A 20,752-nucleotide genomic window follows, 5' to 3' on the forward strand; every position below is an offset into this window, starting at 1 on the left:
GATTTTCATTTATTTATTTTGGTTAAGATATATTAAATTAACTTGTGTAAAGTATAATTTTTTATAATTATCAAAATATAAAACTAAAAAGAATTTCTAAAATTTGTAGATATCAAAAATAAACAAATGATACTACAAACTTCCTTGTAGTGTGGATTGCAAACACTAAAGAGATGAGATTGCACTTTCATCCCGACTCAGACTCCAACTTAAAAGCTTTCTGCGATAGTGACTGGGCTGGGTGTAGTGAAACTAGAAGATCAACTTAACCTTGAGTAATTACAGTTAGAGCCAGTTGAACCTTGAGTAATTATCAATAAAAATGATGTAATATCTGAAAACTTTTCATCACAGTGAATTCTCTCTAAAGATTTCAGAGACTGAAAAACAGAACTGGAAAAAAGAAGTTTGAAAACTTTTCGAAACTGACAAGACTCAGACTACAGAGATGGGATTGAACTTTCATTCCGACTCAGACTCCAGCTTAAAAGCTTTATGCGATAGTGACTGAGCTGGGTGTAGTGAAACTAGAAAATCAACCGGAGGTTTCTGCACCATACTTGGCTCCAATCTCATCTCCTGGTCTGCTACCAAACAACACTCCGTATCTCGCTCATCAACTGAAGCGGAATACAGGTGCTTATCTGATACTGCAGCAGAACTCTCCTGGATAATTGATGTTCCCAAAGAACTTGACTTCCCTGTGACAAAGCTTGCGAAAGCCTACTGTGACAACTTATCAGCTGTTCACCTTACTGCAAATCCAGTTCTGCACAAGAAGTCTAAACACTTTGCTACTCACTACCACTACGCTCGGGAACAAGTAGCTAAAGGCACTCTGATCGTACGTCATGTTCCTGCATCCTCTCAGCTGGCTGACATTTTTACCAAGTCACTGCCTCAGGCAGCATTCTACTCTTTGAGGTCCAAACTCGGTGTTGTGCCGTCACCCACCACGAGTTTGCGAGGGGATATTAGCACGGCCCATATGAACTATAAGAAGGCCGACATAAAGCCTGGCAGTGGTCAGCAACGTGACAAACAAGAGCTACAGACAATGAAAACAAGAGCACAAGGTTGTTGTGTACAACGTACGGAAAAATATCCTCTACAGCTGGGAAATCGGTACTCGCTACTATCTGTCGCCACATGATTATGTCACAGCTGTATAGGATCCAGATCTTTCTGTTTTCCCTTTATATATCAAACATTGTAACCAGAGCTTCTCTTATTCTCTACATAATACTTGGGCTTCTCTTTCGGTTACAACAGTTGTACAAGCAAAGCTTTAGTTCTCACTCTCACTCAGGGTACGGGTTTGCTTGTTGTAGTATGAAAACATTATTTATAAAACTTAGTTATCTAAAAAACCAAACTGTACCCAGAAACATATATACCAAGGACCTAACTACGTGACGCATACAGCTGTGCCACGTGACATCTGACCACTTAAGGCGCGGATCGGAGGTACAATGGAAGCCAATTGGTTGGGTCAGGATCCGAGCTCCAGACCGAGAAGGCGCTGGTACATCGCATCCACTGGTTAGTTAAGTTCGGGAAGTGTCGATCTATTACATCCTTCAGTGTCTCTGTTGTATTAACTCACTCTAATCCTTCTTTAGTATACGTTTTATCGTTGAAATTCGTCGTGAAAAACCTATCTGCTTCTAACCTCCTAATTAAAATTCAAGATTAGCAAGTTTTATTCCTTGTAACGCAAGTAAAGCCTTTGTTTTAATAAATGTAGTAACCTGGAAGCAACAAGGAGGAAGATGAAGAAAGCAGTTTCGCTGATGGCGAATCCTTTGATCTTTTTCTCAGCGTGCAATCCCACGTTTACATCAACCTTGTTTATATCGTCTTCGTACACTTCCTTTAAAGCATCGATAGCTTCTTCATCATCTGTCAAATCTTCCCATTTTTTGATAGGACTCATCAGCAGATTCTTTCTGAATTCGTTGTATCTAGGAACTCCTCTCTCACGATCTCTATAAACTAAGGAAAAATTAAGCAACTGGTCAGAAAATTGGTGATACAGAAGAAGAAGCATGGGTTTGACTTACTCTCCAAGGCAGCCATATCTATAAGGTTAGGTCAATCTTCTCCATCGATATCTTGAGCCACAAGGTTCCTCATCCAATTAGGGTAATTCCACAATGTCAATGCCCACAAGATTGGTGTCCCATTGAAACTAGTAACTGCTCAAACCCGATCCTCGAATCCGTTTTTCCTCCTTCCTTCCCAATTAGTTTTGTCATCGGTACCCTGTTAAAAACATCTTTCTAGGTTAACAAAAACCACACTCGGATCCGCCAATGAACCAAACATTGTATGTGTCTTACTCTCGTTCTATTGCAGGGTTTTCTTTGTCTACATTCTCAGGTCTCATGTCTCGGAGGATGAGTGTGTCTGGAAGCAGACAATGCATTCTGTAGACACTAACGAACTCTTCGGTCAACGAATAAGGAACTCCATGATCTCTCGGTTTCTTCAGACCAACTAATCCGCTAAGTATTGGTCCAAATCTTGCCCCAATCTTGTCCTTCACTTTCTTCCCTAAAAATCCATACCAGTTGATCCTCATTCCTGCAGTAAGTGTGTCTGTCTTCAAGAGTTCTAATGTCCAATCAATTGTGTGAATCTTAGCGATAACAGCTGCAGTTACCAATCTCGCAGTTCTGTAGAGTTTCTCATCATCAAAATCTGGATACCGTTCCTGAAAAAGAAGTTAAAACTTAAGTGTGATTCTACATAAATATAGGTTACTTGCTGCACAAGAAAGATACGAAACCTAAGTTTAATGACTTACTTTTAGCATTTCACATACGGAGTTGTGTTCTTTGACAAAGAGGGCTTGCAACATAGAGAAGCCTGACCAGCTGTTTCTTATATCACCGGAGATGGGAACACCTCTTTCGTCTCGCTCCAACAAACCATCCCCGGAGATTCTTAGCTTCCCGTCCTTGAAAACCCTAACTCTTCTCATTCCAGCATCATCATTTCCATATATTACACTCCCGTCCCTGTTTCCAATTTTTTCATAACATTAAACAACAATTAAACAGTGATTATGCACATATTAATACGTACCACCATGGGGTTCTAGTGTTGACAGCACCAGATTTATGGAAATAGCACTGGAAATCTATGCCATAATCCTAGCTTGTCCACTAAGTGCACAATCTATATGTTAATAAAAAGAACAAATTTAATTAATCATAATAAATAGTAATCGTCAAACAGTTATGATTATTGATTTGATAATTGTCGTAGAAGATAAATAATTATTGTAGTTTATATAAAGAGACAGAGATGTATACTTACATAGAACAGAAAGGAATCAAAGAAAGACATCTTGGAAACAACATGATGAAGCTCAGGGTGAAGAAACCAGGAAGAAGATAGAGAGAAGCCCATTTTTTGGCCTCTCAATTTTTTTAATGGGTTTGGATTATGTGTTTTTCTTTGTGCTTTAAATGATAGTCACACAATTGTAATGGTTGAATTCACACGATCACTCGCAATGTATTTATATAGACCCACACGCATACTCGTTTGCATATTTGTATGTATGTAGAATTACTTGATTATTATTTTTTGTTGGATAACTATATTAAATAAGTCAACGAGTCTTATACGACCATTGCCTTGACTAGGAGAGTGGCTAACTATCTAATTAAACATTTTTTATACTAAATCTGATGACAGCATTGGGATAATATACACAAAAAATATACTATCTACTATGATTTAAACATTATAAATCTTCGTCAAATTATTGATATTCATTCCTTATTTGATCAACCTTTCTTGCTTATATTGCATTATTATTAATATAACTTCTACGTATATAAAAGAGAGAATTTTACCTGCTATCAAATTGGTCATATTGTTATTGATATAATAGTGAGTGTAGCCATGAATTCATGAATTATTGTTTTAGTTACACACACACACACACTCAAAGGCATGCAATTTTTATTTTAGTCCTTATTCGATCAATCTTTCTATATTGCATTGTTATCCCTTGTATATTAAAAACTAAACATTGTAATATGAGTTCACACTATAATGGACACATAACAACCTCACAACGATTTGAAAATGAGTATGATAATGTATCACGTGTAGAGAACTTATCAGCTAAACTCTCGTAAATGTGTTCACACTATGTATTTTACGTTTTTTGCAATATAAAATTCATATTCATGGTTCCAATAAAACTCACACTATCCAGATTTTTCGGTTCGAATCAAAACGAATGAAGAATCAAAAGCTAAAGTATATATATATATATATATATAGTATATTATTTTTATTGTTTACAGATAGAGTTGGGCAAAATTGATTCGAACTGAAAAATCCGGATATCGTAACTTTACGAAGCAAATCAAATACTAAATTGCAATATCCATGTAAAAAAAATCAAATCACAAATACCAATATTTTTACGAACGGATATCCAATTTGATCTGTTATATGCATATATACATATATTTATAGAATTATATATATTATAGTTTATATAAGTTTTACGATATTTCTATGTATTGAATTTATTATATTAGGTATTAGAATTTTAAAAAGTTAAATAATGTTTTATTTTTGCAATAAAATATTATTATTTTACATTTTTTTAGATTTTTTCATTTATTTAAAAAAATTATTTTATTTACAGATCAAATCGGATATCCATTAAATTTTTAAAAAATTTCAGATATCTGAGACATCGAATATCCGGGTGGCTACAGATCGAATCGACACGAATGCCTCCAAATACCCAGATATTTGATCCATGCCCATCACTATTCACGGATAGAATTTGACTTTCTTTATATGAAAAAAAATCACTAATGTCTAGACCTATTTTATTTTTAAGTAATTTTATTTTAAGAATCTTATCTTCCATTTATTATTTTGAACCAAAATGTCATTTAATATTAATTAACAGTATCTTTATATATTTATCAACCATATTTATATACTTTTACATACACATACATGTGCACACATTAATGTAAGTATCTTATAACTAAGTATTCATCACAACTGAAATATCTGATTCTTTTATTATCGACCAAATTGTAGTAAAATGATTGATTTTAGTAATTTTCTTTTCCTTTTCTTTTACTATTATCCATTTAGAAACTATAATATTAAAACATTGGATCGACATCACGACTATCTAAAACTCATAGCATGAAAATAAACAGATAATAGTAATTTTATGTTATCACTAGAAAACCCAAAAACATCAAACATTTTAACCGAACAAACCAAAATAAATCTTGATTTAGAATGATAATTATATTTTAGGAGATTAAAAACTAAAACTAACAACCTAAAACCGAACTGGTATCCAGATTAAACAAATTTAATGTTTCCTTATTAAAAAAACGAAGCTAATAATCACATTTCGCGCACGGCACAAATTATTTCCTAGTAATTGTTATTTGATCAGTAAAATATTCACATTGATGATAATAGTGATGTGTCGTAGATTCATAGTCAATTCATGCATTAGAGCATATGTGCAGCCATTATTCTATAGAAAAAGATTTCACTACTGATTTTCTATTACTATTTAAAATTTTGTAGATAACTATCAAATAAAGTATTAAAGTGTTACTAGATTTTGATCCGCGCAACCGCGTGGATGTTTGTTTTCACTTTTCTATACATAAATTATTGTTTTAGAAGATAAGTGGTATATATTTAACGTTAATCATATACTTAAATATTTATATAACTATTTCAAATACAATAATTTTATAATTTACATGTTATAATTAATCCATTGTCTAAAATCGTATGTATTTGTCACTTCTTATTATATATTTATCTTACTGTATTTGCATTTAGTTATTAAGCAAATTAATATGTTCATGAGAAAATATATTTAAAAATTATTTTACAACAGAGAAGTGTACGTGCTGATGAACAAGTCAAGATGAAGATTGCGACTTAAAGAATGGATTGCGGACCAAGACGAAGTTAATACGAAGACATCCTGGGGACCAAGCTTGAAGAGATTCACCTTGGAGAAGGGAGATCTCACGATGGGAAGTTTCTAAAAGACTTTGGAGAGGTTTTAGAGAACTGTGGGAACCGAAATTCGCACCGTCGAGTTTTGTTAATCGGAGGAAAGCCAAGTTCACCTAGCCTTCCCTGAAGGTCCCGGTTATCTGCTGGGCCACACACGACACGATCAATATGAAAGAATAAAATGAAAATAAGCAGAAAAGAGAATAAAAGGATCTTATTTCTGAATTCGCGTTTGAGCGTGAACAACAAGTGAAGAGCTAGGCTAAAAGAGCTGTCGGTACGTTCGCTAGTCTAGCGACCTAAATCTAAACTAGTTGAGTCGCAGCTCGATTAGTAAAAACGGAAAAAGATGCCTAAATTGCTCTAAGTGCTAAGTTTCTTTGATGTGCTCCAATCTCTCCTCCCTCTTCGTCCTAGGTCCCCCTTATATACTCCTCCTTAGGTCGGTTTACCTCTTCTTGGGCTGGATTTGTCGCGAAGCGGGATTTTCCATATTTCCTTCTTCTTTGTGATTATCTTAGAAAATCTGACATTTATCTCTTCCCGCGGATGAGATAAACCGTCATACCAGTCTTTGGGCTCAAGTCTTTTGGGACCATAGATGGGCCGTTGTCCGCAATTTGGACCCTCTTTGGGCCGTACCGAGACTTAAGTGTTTTTATGATTTTAATCGCGAAGTAGCCGTTGGTATAGGCATGGTTCTTCCAACGGAACCCTGTTTCTTTGCATAGCCGAGGCAGTTGGTGTTAAGTTAACTGTAACATGCTCTACTACGAAGAATAGGAAACCGTTCGAGAGACATAACCTTCCCAACTTCCCGAATACTTTCGACGATGTTTTTTAGACGGAACATTGGTGTCGTATCCACGGACCCGAAGACTGAGTTACGGAAACTTTGGACGAAGATGCATGGTTATGGGATGGGACCGGGTTTGGAATGGTCCACGGGGAATTGGCCGCGCTCGCCGGGCGAGCTGATCTGTGCCACGGTCGAGCTCGCCGGCGAGCCGACCGGCAACACGGCCGTGCTCGCCGGACGAGCTGGCTCGTGTCACGACCGAGCTCGCCGGCGAGTCGACCGGCAACACGGTCGTGCTCGTCGGGCGAGCTGGCTCGTGTCGCGGCCGAGCTCGCCGGTGAGTCGACTGGCAACACGGTCGTGCTCGCCGGGCGAGCTGGCTCGTGTCGCGGCCGAGCTCGCCGGCGAGTCGACCGGCAACACGGTCGTGCTCGCCGGGCGAGCTGGCTCGTGTTGCGGCCGAGCTCGCCGGCGAGCCAACCGGTAACACGGTCGTGCTCGCCGGGCAAGCCGGCTCGTGTCATGGTCGAGCTCACCGGACGATCTGTTTCGGCTATTCGTTTTCTCGGCTTTTGATGTTTTGACTGATATTCGGTTTTTCTGAGGACTTTCGGACATCGATTCCGCCGTGAACGATTTTGACCCCAACAAGAACTTGCCTTATTTTTGTATTGTATATATAGTCATACTCGACCTGTGGATTAGGGTAGTCGAGAGAATTGTATTCTTAGCATAAGAGTGGAGTTCGCTAAGCTTGTAAACGAGTGAATAACACTAAGGGCTAAGGGGTAGAGGTTCTAGAGATCTAGTATTCGTTCTTAGGACATGTGAGGCTAGGGGAGCAAGTCAAAAAGGGTCTTGATCTTGATCTTGTTCGAGTTATGTTTAAAGAGAGACTTGTAAGTTTTGCTTTAAAAGAATACTAGTAATAACACATATATTTGTAGAGATATTCTCTGGTGTACTCTGTGCTTTACTCTGTGAGTTAGTTCTTGCATTTATAAGTGGTATCAGAGCGGTCACCCGTTCGATTATATAACAGGTGAGATCCTGCGGAAGAAATGGAGAACTATCATTAGCTGGTGTCAAGCACAAGGGTGATGTTGGATGGATCCAACTACGGACTTTGGAAGTCACGAATGAGGTCTATCATTCGAGGGATTGATGCCATGGCGTGGAAGTCTATGACAACTGGATGGTGAGAACCAAAGGCTAAGGACGAGAATGGTGTTGAATCAAACAAAGAAGAAGAACTTTGGACCGAGACGGAACTCAAGATGGCGAAGTTCAACTCCAGAGCACTTTCAGCTATACATGCCAGTGTTACAAAGAAGCATTTTGAGCTGATTCAAGGATGTGAGATCGCCAAGGAAGCATGGAAAATACTGTAAACTCACTTCAAAGGAACTTCAAAAGTGAAGAGCTCACGACTGGATTATCTAGCATCCAAGTTTGAGAGTCTCAAAATGGGAGAAAGTGAGTCAATTGAAGAATTCAGCTCACAACTCAGTGGCATAGCTCAGGAATCCTTGATACTGGGAAAGAAATACAAGGATAAGAAGCTGGTCAAGAAGTTCCTAAGGTGTCTACCATCTAAGTATACCGCGTACAAGGCAGCTATGTCAGTCTCGCTGAATACAGATGAGATAAGCTTTGATGAAGTAGTAGGGATGCTGAGAGCACATGAAATGGAGATTGACGGAGGGAAGAAAGGAAAGGGAGTCGCACTGGTATCACAAGAATCAGATGACAAAGAAGATGACGATGATCCAGTAAGCATGCTAGTTAGGCGTTTTGATAGAGTTCTTCGTAGAGCCGAATCAGGTCAGAGAAGAGGAAGTACATCACAACGTGCTGCAGAAGGTGATAAACGAACATCTGAGTCAGAAAAGAACGATCATAAACCGGAGGTTCAGTGTCATGAGTGTAAGGGGTATGAACATTACAAAACTGATTGTCCAACTGTCCGAAGGAGAGAAATCAAGTGCTACAAGTGCAAAGGAATTGGACACACTCAGCTGGAATGTGTCAATGATCAGAAGAGGAGACGTGAGAAGTCTATGATCGGAATTGATGAGATAGACTCAGAAAAAGATAGTGATGAAGAGGAGCTGGCTAACTTCGTAGCATTCATTGGCATCACAGAGTTCGTGGAAGGAGAAACTGACACTGACGATGATCAGTCAAGCGCAGATGGTGATAATGGAATCATCTATCAAGAACTGTGTCAGACGGTGGTTCAGATTGGTAAGGAGAACCTATGTCTCAAAAAGGAGAAAAGCTGGTTGGAGGACACGGTGGTAAATCTCAGAAAAGAGCTTGATGATGAAAAAAAGGAAGGAGGAAAATACCTCAGATCTGAAGAAGGGGAATGTACGACTTGTTGTCCAAATTGAAGTACTAGAGAAGCAAGTGAAACACGAGAAGGCTCGATCATCGGACTTAAATGCCAAGCTGGAACGTCATTAAAAGACTGTCACAATGCTCACTGGGTCAAAGGAACTTGATAAAATCTTGAGTCTGGGAAGACAGAATCAGACTTCTCGAGGTCTAGGATACACTTGGTATGGAAAGAGTGATACATAACCCATCAAATTTGTTCCAAGCTCCAACTCCGAAGGAAGAACAACAAATGAAGGTACTACCTCAAAGACTGGTGCTGAGAAAGTTAAGAATCTCCAGAAGGTGCTACGATCAGAGACTCAGTAGGAGAAAGGATGTTACTACTGTGGAAAACAAGGTCACATCAAGAAGGAATTCTATCATTATCGTGAAAAAGTAAATCACTTGTTGAGACAAGGAAAGTGCTGGAGGAATGGATCTCGAAATCAAGTCTGGATCAAGAAATCTGACTTAGGACATACAACAGTGAAACCCACTCAACGGCCTATCCACAAAGATCTGAGATGCAGCATGGCACTTGTATCGGAAACAGTGGCATTGGTATCCAAAGATGAAAATCCATGGTACTTCGACAGCGGGTGTTCTCATCATATGACAGGAGCACACAAGAATCTCAGAGATATAAAGCCGTTGAAAGGAGGAAGAGTTACATTTGGAGATGGAAGCCAAGGAGCGATCAAAGGCAAAGGAAAGACCGTTGAAACCTCTGAAGGATGTGTTCTTAATCAAGGGACTAAAAGCGAACCTAATCAGCATTAGTCAACTATGTGATGATGGGCTGATGGTTCAATTCACAAGCAGAGAGTGCAAAGCTGTGAATGTGGAGAACATAGTCATGCTACATGGGGTACGATCTGCTAACAATTGGTATGTATCGCAGAGTGTACAGCAGTGTTTTGTTGCACATGATGAAACAAGTCTGTGGCATCAAGGACTTAAACACATGAATATGAGGCATATGACGAACATCATCAAGAAAGGTGCAGTCAGAGGCATTCCTCAGCTGGAAGAAACGGAGAAGACAGTATGCGGACCGTGCAATCAAGGAAAACAGGTCAAAGTCCAACACAAGATGATTCAAGATATTCAGTCAAAGGATATGCTTGAAATGATACACATGGATCTGATGGGTCCTATGCAGACTGAGAGCATAGCAGGGAAGAGGTATGTTCTAGTTCTAGTTGATGATTACTCAAGGTTCACATGGGTCAGATTCATTCGTGAAAAATCTGATACACTGGAAAGCTTCAAGATTTGGACTCTTCAAGTTACAAATGGGAAGAGGAGACTAAGCAGATTCACAGTGATCATGGGGGAGAATTCCAGAATGAAGCCATGAGTAACTTTTGTGGCCAACACAGAATAGTTTAGCAATTTGCTGCACCAAGAACTCCTCAACAAAATGGAGAGGTAGAAAGGAAGAATCGCACGCTTCAGGAGATGGCGAGAGCTATGATGCATGGTAACAATGTGAAGCAGAGGTTCTGGGCAGAGGCTATTAGTACCGCATGCTACATCATAAATCGTGTATATATCCAAAGAGGAACTATCAAGACTCCGTATGAACTATGGAAAGGCAAAACACGAAACCTCAGCTACTTTCATGTTTTTGGGTGTAAGTGTTACATTCTGAACGACAAAGAGCATCTTGGCAAGTTTGATGCAAGAAGCGATGAAGGCATGTTCTTAGGGTACTCAGCGAACAACACAACATTCAGAGTCTACAACTTAAGGTCCCTGATGATCATGGAGTCAGTAAATATCGTGTTCGATGATGTAATAGCAGTGAAATGGGAAAACGATGAGGAACAAAAGACGGATACACCATCGGATGCATCAAAGGACCCATCAACTGAATCAACGAACGACACATCAACACCTTTTGAGTTGACTCAGGAGAAGACCACTCCAAATGTTCACAGAAATCACTCACCTAGTGATGTTATTGGGAACAAGAGGTGTGAAGATCAACTTCAGAGAAATGGTGCAGTCAGTATGCTTTTTCTCAAATATTTAGCCAAAAGACCACACTGAAGCACTTTCGGATGAGTTCTGGATACAAGCCATGCAGGAGGAACTAGTAACAGTTCATCAGAAATGATGTATGAGAGTTAGTGAAGAAGCCATCTGATGGTCACATAGTTGGGACTAAGTGGATCTTCAAAAACAAGATTGATGAGAATGGAATTGTGGTCAGAAACAAAGCGAGATTAGTGGCCCAGGGGTATTCGCAAATCGAGGGGGTTGATTTTGAAGAAACATTTGCTCCAGTGGCTAGATTGGAATCGATCAGACTGTTCATTGGAATGGCGTGCATCATGAACTTCACAGTGTACCAAATGGATTTTAAGAGTGCATTTCTGAATGGGGTACTGTCTGAAGAAGTATATGTGCATCAGCCGAAGGGTTTTGAAGATGAAACTAATCCTGAGTATGTGTACAAAGCTCTATATGGGGTGAAGCAAGCACTTCGAGCATGATATGAAAGGCTGACAAACTTTCTGGTTGACAAAGGCTACATCAGAGGAAGTGTTGATAAAACATTGTTTGTACTGAAGAATAAAACAGGGATGCTGGTGGTTCAGATCTATGTTGACGACATCATTTTTGGAGGAACATCTAAACAACTTGTAGATGGTTTCACTCGAGACATGACCAAAGAGTTTGAAATGAGCATGGTGGGGGAGTTGAAATATTTTGTCGGGCTACAAATACAGCAAACAGAGGAAGGTGTTTTCATCTCGCAAAGTACCTACGCAAAGGCACTACTGAAGAGGTTTAACTGGATCACTGCAAGGAGGCAAAAACTTCGATGAGCTCGACAAACAAAAGCTGCAAAGATGAGGAGGGTGAACCAGTGGACACGAAGCTGTATAGAGGAATGAACGGAAGTTTACTGTACCTAACGGCTAGTCGACAAGATCTAAGTCTAAGTGTGGGAATATGTGCTAGGTATCAAGCAAAACCAAAGAAGTCTCATCTGGAGGCAACTAAGAGAATCATTTGATATGTCAAAGGCACGATTAACCTTGGGATCTACTACTCAAAGGGATCGAATGGAAATCTTGCTGGATACTATGATGCAGATTGGACTGGAACGGTAGACGATCGGAAGAGTACCAGTGGGGGGGGGGGGGTGTTTCTTTCTCGGAAACAACCTGGTTGCATGGTTGAGCAAGAAGCAAAACTCTGTATCATTCTCTACCGCAGAGGCTGAATACATTGCTATGGGGAGTTGCTGAACGCAGCCAATGTGGATGACGCAAACGTTTATTGACTATGGCATGGATACTGGATCATTTCTGGTCTGCTGTGACAACAAGAGTGTGAGAACCGAATTTCGCACTGTCGATTTCCGTTTAAATTAGGAAAGTAGGAGAACCCTAATTTCCCAGAAGTCCCAGATATCTGCTAATACCACATGCCAAGCAATCAGAACACGAAACGAGAACAGTAGTAAAATAAGAAATCGAAAAAAGAGCAAGATAGTTCTTATTCCGAATCTGCGTTTGAGCGTTTATAACAAGGTAAGTGCCTGGGCTACGAGAGCTGTCAGCGAGATTCCTAATTTTAAAACCCTAAGACGGCAAAAACCTAATTGAGTCGCATCTCGAATAAAAAAACGGAAAATTGCCTAAAATTGCTCTAAGTACTAAGTTTGCTGTGTCAAAGTCTCTCCTCCATGCCTCTCGCCTAGGACTCCTTATATACTGGCTCCAAGGTCGGTTTACGCTTTTCCCCTTCTGCCCTGAAGCCGCCAAAGCATAAAAATGGAGATATTCCATTTTTTTCCGATCTTCGTAATTATCTTCAAAATTTCGTATTTATCCGCGGAAACTTGACATTTATCTTTCCTCGCAAACCAAGCGTAAACCATCATGTGGCTTACGGGCTGTTGGTTAAGAAATCGTAAGGTGGGCCTCGAGTCATGTCTTAGGTCCCTTTGGGCCGTCTTTTGACTCGAAGCGTTTATTACGGCTTATTTCGATAAAGAACGAACTTTCCGCAATTTTTACGGTAAAGCTTGATAGATAACATAGAATGGCGGGGAACGTGAAATGGGTTCGCTACGGTCTTCGGGAGATAGCATCGAAGGGTAGACGAGAATGCATGGACTAATGTTGTATCAACGTTTCAGAAGATCTCGGTCGCTACGTAGCGACCGAGCTTCGGCTTGAGCTCAGTCGCTACGTAACGACCGAGCTTTGGCTCGAGCTCGGTCGCTACGTAGCGACCGAGCGGAGCACCCGTTCGGTCGCTGCGTAGCGACCCTTTTCGAGCTCTTGTCCAATGATTCGCGTTTCCTCCGCAAAGCTTTTCGTAAAGAAGAATCTATTTCGAAAAAGTGTTTGTCGAAGAAGGTTTTTCATTTTCTTCTTTGGGGATTTGGACGCTAACTTCGTCGCAACCGTTTTCGACCCCAACAATTAGCCCCCCAGCTCGTTGGGAGAGTGGATTTCTAGTGAGATCCCAATGCGTGGTACGGCGAGTTCGGACGAGATTGGTGTATTTGGGCGAAGTTGGTGTCCAAAAATCCGTAAGTAAATAGTAATTTCTCATGCCTATAAGAAAGGGGGTAATTTCTTCACAATCTTTACACTTACTCATTCTCATAGAGAGGTTGTTTTTGAAAAGCTCTTTCTTCTTTCTCTTTCTCTCTATCATTTCCTTCTTGATAAAAAAAGAAAAACAAAGAGGAGTTCAAAGAAAGGGTCCTTGGCCGCGAACGTTTCTGAAGAGCTTCGATTGCCGAAGATGGAATTCTTTCCTCACTCGGTAGACCCGGCCGAGAACGAGGCATGGTGGGTGGCGTGTTACGGTTCGATCACGCCTTCCAAAGAAAAATCGTTCCCGGTCATAAACCATCACCCGGTGGAGGTAGGTGCACCAAGTAGGAGTATTAGTGGATTCCTCGAGGTCATGCGGTCGTTTTACCATATTTTGGACGCGGTAGAATTCATGGTTCCTCGTCAAGGAGAATGCGCTAGTAGTCCCCCGGAGGGTTACTTTACTTGTTACAAAGCATTCGTAGTGCGCTGCCGTTTGTGGTTCCCGATCCCCGAGATTATCGTCCGTGTATTGGATCATTTCAGGGTGGCGATAAGCCAACTGAATCCTCTTGGCATCCAGCACCTCATTGGAGTCCTGATCCTGAGCTACGAGCATGGTCTCTCCCTCACCGTCGATCACTTCGAAGCGCTTCTTCGGTTACAGATCATCAAGGATACGGACACGTACAGGCTTGTTCCTCAGAACTTCTAACTTCAACTCGTGGAAGAAGTTTTTCTTCTTCGTTCGTGTAGACGTCGCGTCCGTTGAGGAAAGTTATATCCCATTGTTTCAGAGGTTGCCGAACGATCGTCCCTTTATCAACCCACTTGCTCTGTTTCCTGAGGACATTACTGCGGTGAGGCATCTGCTCAGGAACGGACCTTTTTTCTGGACTTCCTTTACGCCGAAGAGAGTTCGAAAGGTACTGAGGTTTGTGCATCCTAGTCCTGCTTTGGACGGAGAAACAAGGAGTGATTCCAAGCCTGAAGACCAAGGTCCCGACGCCGCTCCCACGATTGCGATGGGGCTGGACTCTTCGAAGGGGAAAGATATTGACCTCGATGACCTGGAGTTTTCGGTGGATGATGGCATGCTTCCAGGATGGAATCCGGACCTTGATTTCGGCGATGGAAGCGGTACGAGCGAGGTCCCTATTCTGGACTTTGATGATTTCTTCGCTGGTCTTCCGTCGGGCTTCGATGCTCCTCCGGCCACGAGCGAGTCGGGGAGGCCGAAAGTCGTCGCGGAAGGATCTCGTATCATCAACGGGATATAAACTTTAAGAATTTTGACGATTGTTTTTTTTTTTGCTTATAACGTGTTAATCGGTTTTATAGGGCTTGAACTTGCTTGGATTGGCCATTGAGGCGAGCCATAGAGAGGCCATGATCTCTCGCTTTAAAGCAGAGAAGGCGGAAAAGAATCTTGCTCGCATGCGAGACGAGATGTTGGAACGAGATGCTCAACTCGCTCGTGATCATGCCAGGGCTGTTCGTAGGGCGGAACGGAAGGGCAAGAGGGAAATCGCCGAGGTAATGAAGACTCACGCTTCTCAATTCCAGGTTGAGTACGGGAATCTTAAGGACGCTTTCAACTCGCTGGGCGACTTCCGTGACTGTCGCGACTCTGTCGGGAGCCTTTGGAAGACGCAGGCGGATGATTACGTTTTCGAGAGGGAGATGGAGTTAATGAAGGGTGGCATGAAGGATCATGCTCACGCTGAAACGCTCATTCCTCCGATCGATGGGAAGATTCTGGGATCCCATCCCGGTTTTTCCTGATACCGTAGAAACCACGACTGATTTTGCTGGTGACGATGAGGAAGTGAACTATCCCGCGGATGCATTCGGAGCTTTCTTGTCCGGGAATTTTAACTTTGATCTGTGAGTATTTTGACTGGAAAGAGTTTTTCCCTTATCTAGTATTTAGCGGCCGAGTGTGGCCTTTGTTCATATATGTCTGGCCGAGTGTGGCCTTTGAACTTTGTATGGGCCTGTTTTGGCCGTTTTTGTTGGGACTGGCCGTTGGTGGCTTTGAACCCCTACCGCTATGCGGTTTATATAATGGATGTTTGTTTGAGTTACTTTGTTTAGAGTGGATTTGAAGTAAACATGAGTTGTCGTCTCATATATAACTTCGTTGAGGCGTTCAATCTGTTAGTTTGTTCGAGACGTGAGTTTTCGTAAAAATAATTTATGAACGTTGAGATATGAACGAAGAGACATGTTTTAGAATCTCGTATCGTTTAGATATCATGTCTTTGAGATGTCTGAGACCAATGCGATGGGTTTAGGGCAAGACCTAGGTTTACTCTCGGTTTTAAGGTTTGTGCGGTGACTAACCGGCTATCGGTTTTCCTGTTGCGATTTCTAACTGATTCGTACCGATTTAAAGTCCGCGATAGGTTCTCGGCTTATACGACTTGTATGGTACGAATCGAGCATCTTTCCAGAGACAATTTTTAAGCCAACTGGAAGTGCTAGACCAAGCAATCAGAACACGAAACGAGAACAGTAGCAAAATAAGAAATCGAAAAAAAGAGCAAGATAGTTTTTATTCCGAATCTGCGTTTGAGAGTTTACAACAAGGTAAGTGCCTGGGCTACGAGAGCTGTCGACGAGATTCCTAGTTCTAAAACCCTAAGACGGCAAAAACCTAATTGAGTCGCATCTCGAATAACAAAAACGGAAAATTGCCTAAAATTGCTCTAAGTGCTAAGTTTGTTGTGTCAAAGTCTCTCCTCCATGCCTCTCGCCTAGGACTCCTTATACACTAGCTCCAAGGTCGGTTTACGCTTTTCCCCTTCTGCCCTTAAGCCGCCAAAGCATAAAAATAGAGATATTCCATTTTTTCCGATCTTCGTAATTATCTTCAAAATTTCGTATTTATCCGCGGAAACTTGACATTTATCTTTCTCTGCGAACCAAGCGTAAACTGTCATGCGGCTTACGGGCTGTTGGTTAAGAAATCGTACGGTGGGCCTCGAGTCATGTCTTAGGTCCCTTTGGGCCGTCTTCTGACTCGAAGCATTTATTACGGCTTCTTTCGATAAAGAATGAACTTTCCACGGTTTTTACGGTAAAGTTTGATCGATAACTTAGAATGGCGGGAAACGTGAAATGGGTTTGCTACGGTCTTCGGGAGATAGCATCGAAGGGTAGACGAGAATGCATGGGCTAATGTCGTATCGACGTTTCGGAAGAGCTCGGTGGCTACGTAGCGACCGAGCTTCGGCTCGAGCTTGGTCGCTACGTAGCGACCGAGCTCCTGCTCGAGCTCGGTTGCTACGTAGCGACCGAGCGGAGCACGCGTTCGGTCGCTGCGTAGCGACCCTTTTCGAGCTCTTGTCCGATGATTCGCGTTTCCTCCGCAAAGCTTTTCGTAAAGAAGAATCTATTTCGAAAAAGTGTTTGTCGAAGAAGGTTTTTCGTTTTCTTCTTCGGGGATTTGGACGTTAACTTCGTCGCAACTGTTTTTGACCCCAACAAAGAGTGCAATCGACATATCAAAGAATCCGGTGCAACACTCAAGGACCATACACATTGACATTCGACATCACTTCATCAAGGAACTAGTCGATGAACAACATGTAGTGATTGAACAAGTTGTCACAGAATTACAACTAGCCGATCTTTTCACTAAACCTTTAGATCTTAACCGTTTTGTTACTCTTCGAAACTCCATTGGGGTTTGTGAGATGTAACAAGTTTGTGTAAGTGTACAGGTGATGACGGAAGGACTGATGTAGAGGCACCCAAAGTTCAAATTTTGTCTTACATCAGAAGCAAGTAGTGGAAAAGAGCTGCCAAATATTCCGTCATGATCTCAAAAAGTACAGGTTTCGCATTGAGATAGCAATCAAGCAACAAGGGGAAGAAGATGTTCTGTGTTTCCCATCATCAAAAGGGGAGCACAAGAAAACTCTTAGAAAATAAATAAAAATGAAAAGACAAGAAAAAGAAAAAAAAGAAAAAAAGTAACAACCCCCAGCTATCTCATGAAGAATAAATGTTGAAAACTGAGTCAGGACATGATAAAGACATATTTGTGTGAAAGATAGACATGAAATAAGGCTGATGATCAGATGATGATCTAGTAAAGCAGAAGGGTGCATCTGTAGTAGAAGCTATGTCAGCCTCTGGATCACTCGATGAACAGTTGTCAACGGGAAAGGTAAAACAAATTTTTTTTTGTACTCAAAAATTGAAAATTAACCTGTGTGACACGTGTTCTCTCGTTGCTTGCATGTTTAATGTACTAAGTGTTCTTTTGTCTTAGTGGTTGTGTCAGCAAAAGTCATTGAGTTAATGTTACCAGTCTATGTCATCGAGTGTCACAGTGGAACAAAGAAGATTCGGTCCGATCAAGTCTTGAGTGGATACTACGTGTAGACATCAGAGAAAAGGGAAGAAAGATCGTGTGAGCCTAAATGGAAGATTTCGAATTTTTGAAATTTGAAAAACTTCCATTTTAGAGAGAATGGGAGATATGGCGAATATCTGGGAGATCATGGGGTGATGTACCAAAAAAGAAATGTTTCCCCTTGATAAACCCTAGACGCCAAGTTATCTCTCTCAGAACTCTCTTTGCTCTCAAAGCTCAAAACCTTCAAAAGAAAGTAAAACTCTCTCTCTCTCTCTCTCTCTCTCTCTCAAGAAATCATGTTGATGACCAAAAGCACCTCTGCCGCCGGTAAAGCTTCAAACCCACCGCTGTTGAGTCTCGTGGTTTACTCTGATGATGAAGAGCAGAAGACTCCGCAGGGAAGTCAAACATTTCAGTCCAGATCGGATGTGTTCGGCACTGCGACTGAAAATCTCAACACTGAATCTGACGCAGCCTCACATCGAGGATGAACAATGATGCGCCTCAGTACATGGATCAGTACATGGAACCATGCCAGGATGGAGATCATGACGATCAGATCATTCCAACCGAGTTTCAAGCAGCCGATCGTTCCAGACAGACCCGCGAGCCGTGTACCCGATCAACCCGCGAGCAGCCAGAAAAGAGATAAGGCTGGAACCACGTCCAGATGACCGAACCGACCGTACCGGAGCTCGTCTTCTCGGACCAACTTGCCAAGCCAAGACTGATGGTCAAGCCAGAATTCACTTTGATCGAGTGGAAACTGAGACAGACCATAGTCTTTCCCTTTTGGTCCGTCTGATCCGAGCCGAGTGTTCTGAGGAACGTACTGATGGATCAGCCGGCCAGCATGATCAGTTCTTGAACTTTAATGACCAAAATTTCTCTAAGGCACGGATTCTTAAACTGTCCAAAAGACTTGGGTCGTGCTGGAACCAAGTTGGCGCATGAGCCTTACCCAACGGACTGTCTTGGTCGCGCCAAGACCGTCCTTTTCCTTACCGTGAAGGAACCACTTGGTTCAGACGAACCTGGACGTTAGCCGAAGAGTCTCCTTGATCAGATCTGAGATCCAAATACATTGTCTTTAATTTTCTGATCCAGATCTGATTTCTAGATCTATCATTAATACATTTTTATGTCTTTTTTTTATTTTAAATATGCAAACACTTCTCATAATAAAAACATTCCATTTTTCTTTTCAACTTTTGAGTTTTTACTCTTTGTTCTTCGACAAGAACTTTTCTTGTTTCCTTGGTGTGGTTAGCTCCAAGCAAACTCTTCTTGTCCGTTGGTCTTGTGAGTCATATCAGGCAACGGTTCAAGATCGCCTCTTTGTTGGACCGGTGCGTCACATCCAGCAACAATCTGGTTCAGGAATATCAAAGGCCAATCCGCAACCTTTGTGAGACCCATCGATCCATTAGATCTCCTTCGGAGTTCATATCTTTTCCAATCCGGTTGAGTGATCCTTTCTAAGGCGTATCAAGGTGGTATTAGAGCCGATCTCTTCCGGTATTGTCTATTTTGTTCATCTTCTCATCTCCCATTTCATAAACATTTCTTCTTCTTCTTTCTATCTTAAATCCGGGGCCCTCATTGCCATTTACTAGACAAAAAAGGGAGATCTACGACTTAAAAAATAATAATTCAAAGAGTTGATTTGTGGATTGGTGGTGGAAGAGAAAACCTGCTGGCTGAGGAGAAACCTAGCCTTTGAGGTGGCCGAATATCTATCTTACAAAAAAAAAAAAAATTCCCTTGTTTGCTTGAAGTTTGTCCCTTGGGATTCCTTGATTAGAACTCTTAGAACCTTGAGTATAAGGCTTTTTGAGTGATCACCAAAAATCTGAGAGAAACACATGTGTGGGTGAGATCAAACACTTGAGAGAGTGAGGATTTTATCTAAAGTTTTGTGTTTAAGAATTTTCAGGAAACCATGAGTAGCGGAGACGAAAGGAGCCGACCCGGAAACTCTGTGGCCGATTTATCTAACTTGCAGATGCGAGCCTTGAATGATTATTTTACTAATCTTATGAACGCAGGTCTTGAGCAGATCCGTCTAAGGCTAGATGAGATCCTGAACAGTCAACAGCCGCGTCCTAGAACCAGAACCAGGAGAGATCGCCCAAGGAGGCCGAACCGGTCTGATGATGAGGTCCGAGAGGAGGACTCTCATGAGGACGACGTCCGATCCACCAATCTACCTAGGAGAGGTCACAGAAACCAGGAACCAGGTGATACCAATCCTTTTGCTAGAAATGGACGTACTGATGATGGCTTAGGAGGATTGAAACTGAAAATCCCACCTTTTGAGGGAAAAAACGATCCTGATGTTTTTCTTGAATGGGAAAGAAAAATTGAACATCTCTTTGATTGTAAAATTTTTTCTGAACTTAAGAAAGTTAGACTAGCTGTTACTGAATTCTCCGGCTATGCTATTAATTGGTATGATCAAGTTGTGACCCACATGAGGAGAACAGGTGAAAGACCGATTGAGACATGGGACGAGCTTTCCGTGCTGATGAGGAGACGTTTTGTTCCTGCCCATTATCACCGAGACCTCCACCAGAAACTCAGACGTTT

The 20,752-nt window shown here is 41.5% G+C and overlaps 1 pseudogene; it reads right to left on the reverse strand.

Moving 5' to 3' along the window:
- Positions 1 to 289: 289 nt before the first annotated feature.
- Positions 290 to 3,417, reverse strand: LOC106378120 (annotated as a pseudogene).
- Between the last annotated feature and the right edge of the window lie 17,335 nt (positions 3,418 to 20,752).

This window comes from Brassica napus, chromosome C2 (genome assembly GCF_020379485.1).
Source record: "Brassica napus cultivar Da-Ae chromosome C2, Da-Ae, whole genome shotgun sequence".
In the NCBI taxonomy this organism is placed as follows: domain Eukaryota; kingdom Viridiplantae; phylum Streptophyta; class Magnoliopsida; order Brassicales; family Brassicaceae; genus Brassica; species Brassica napus.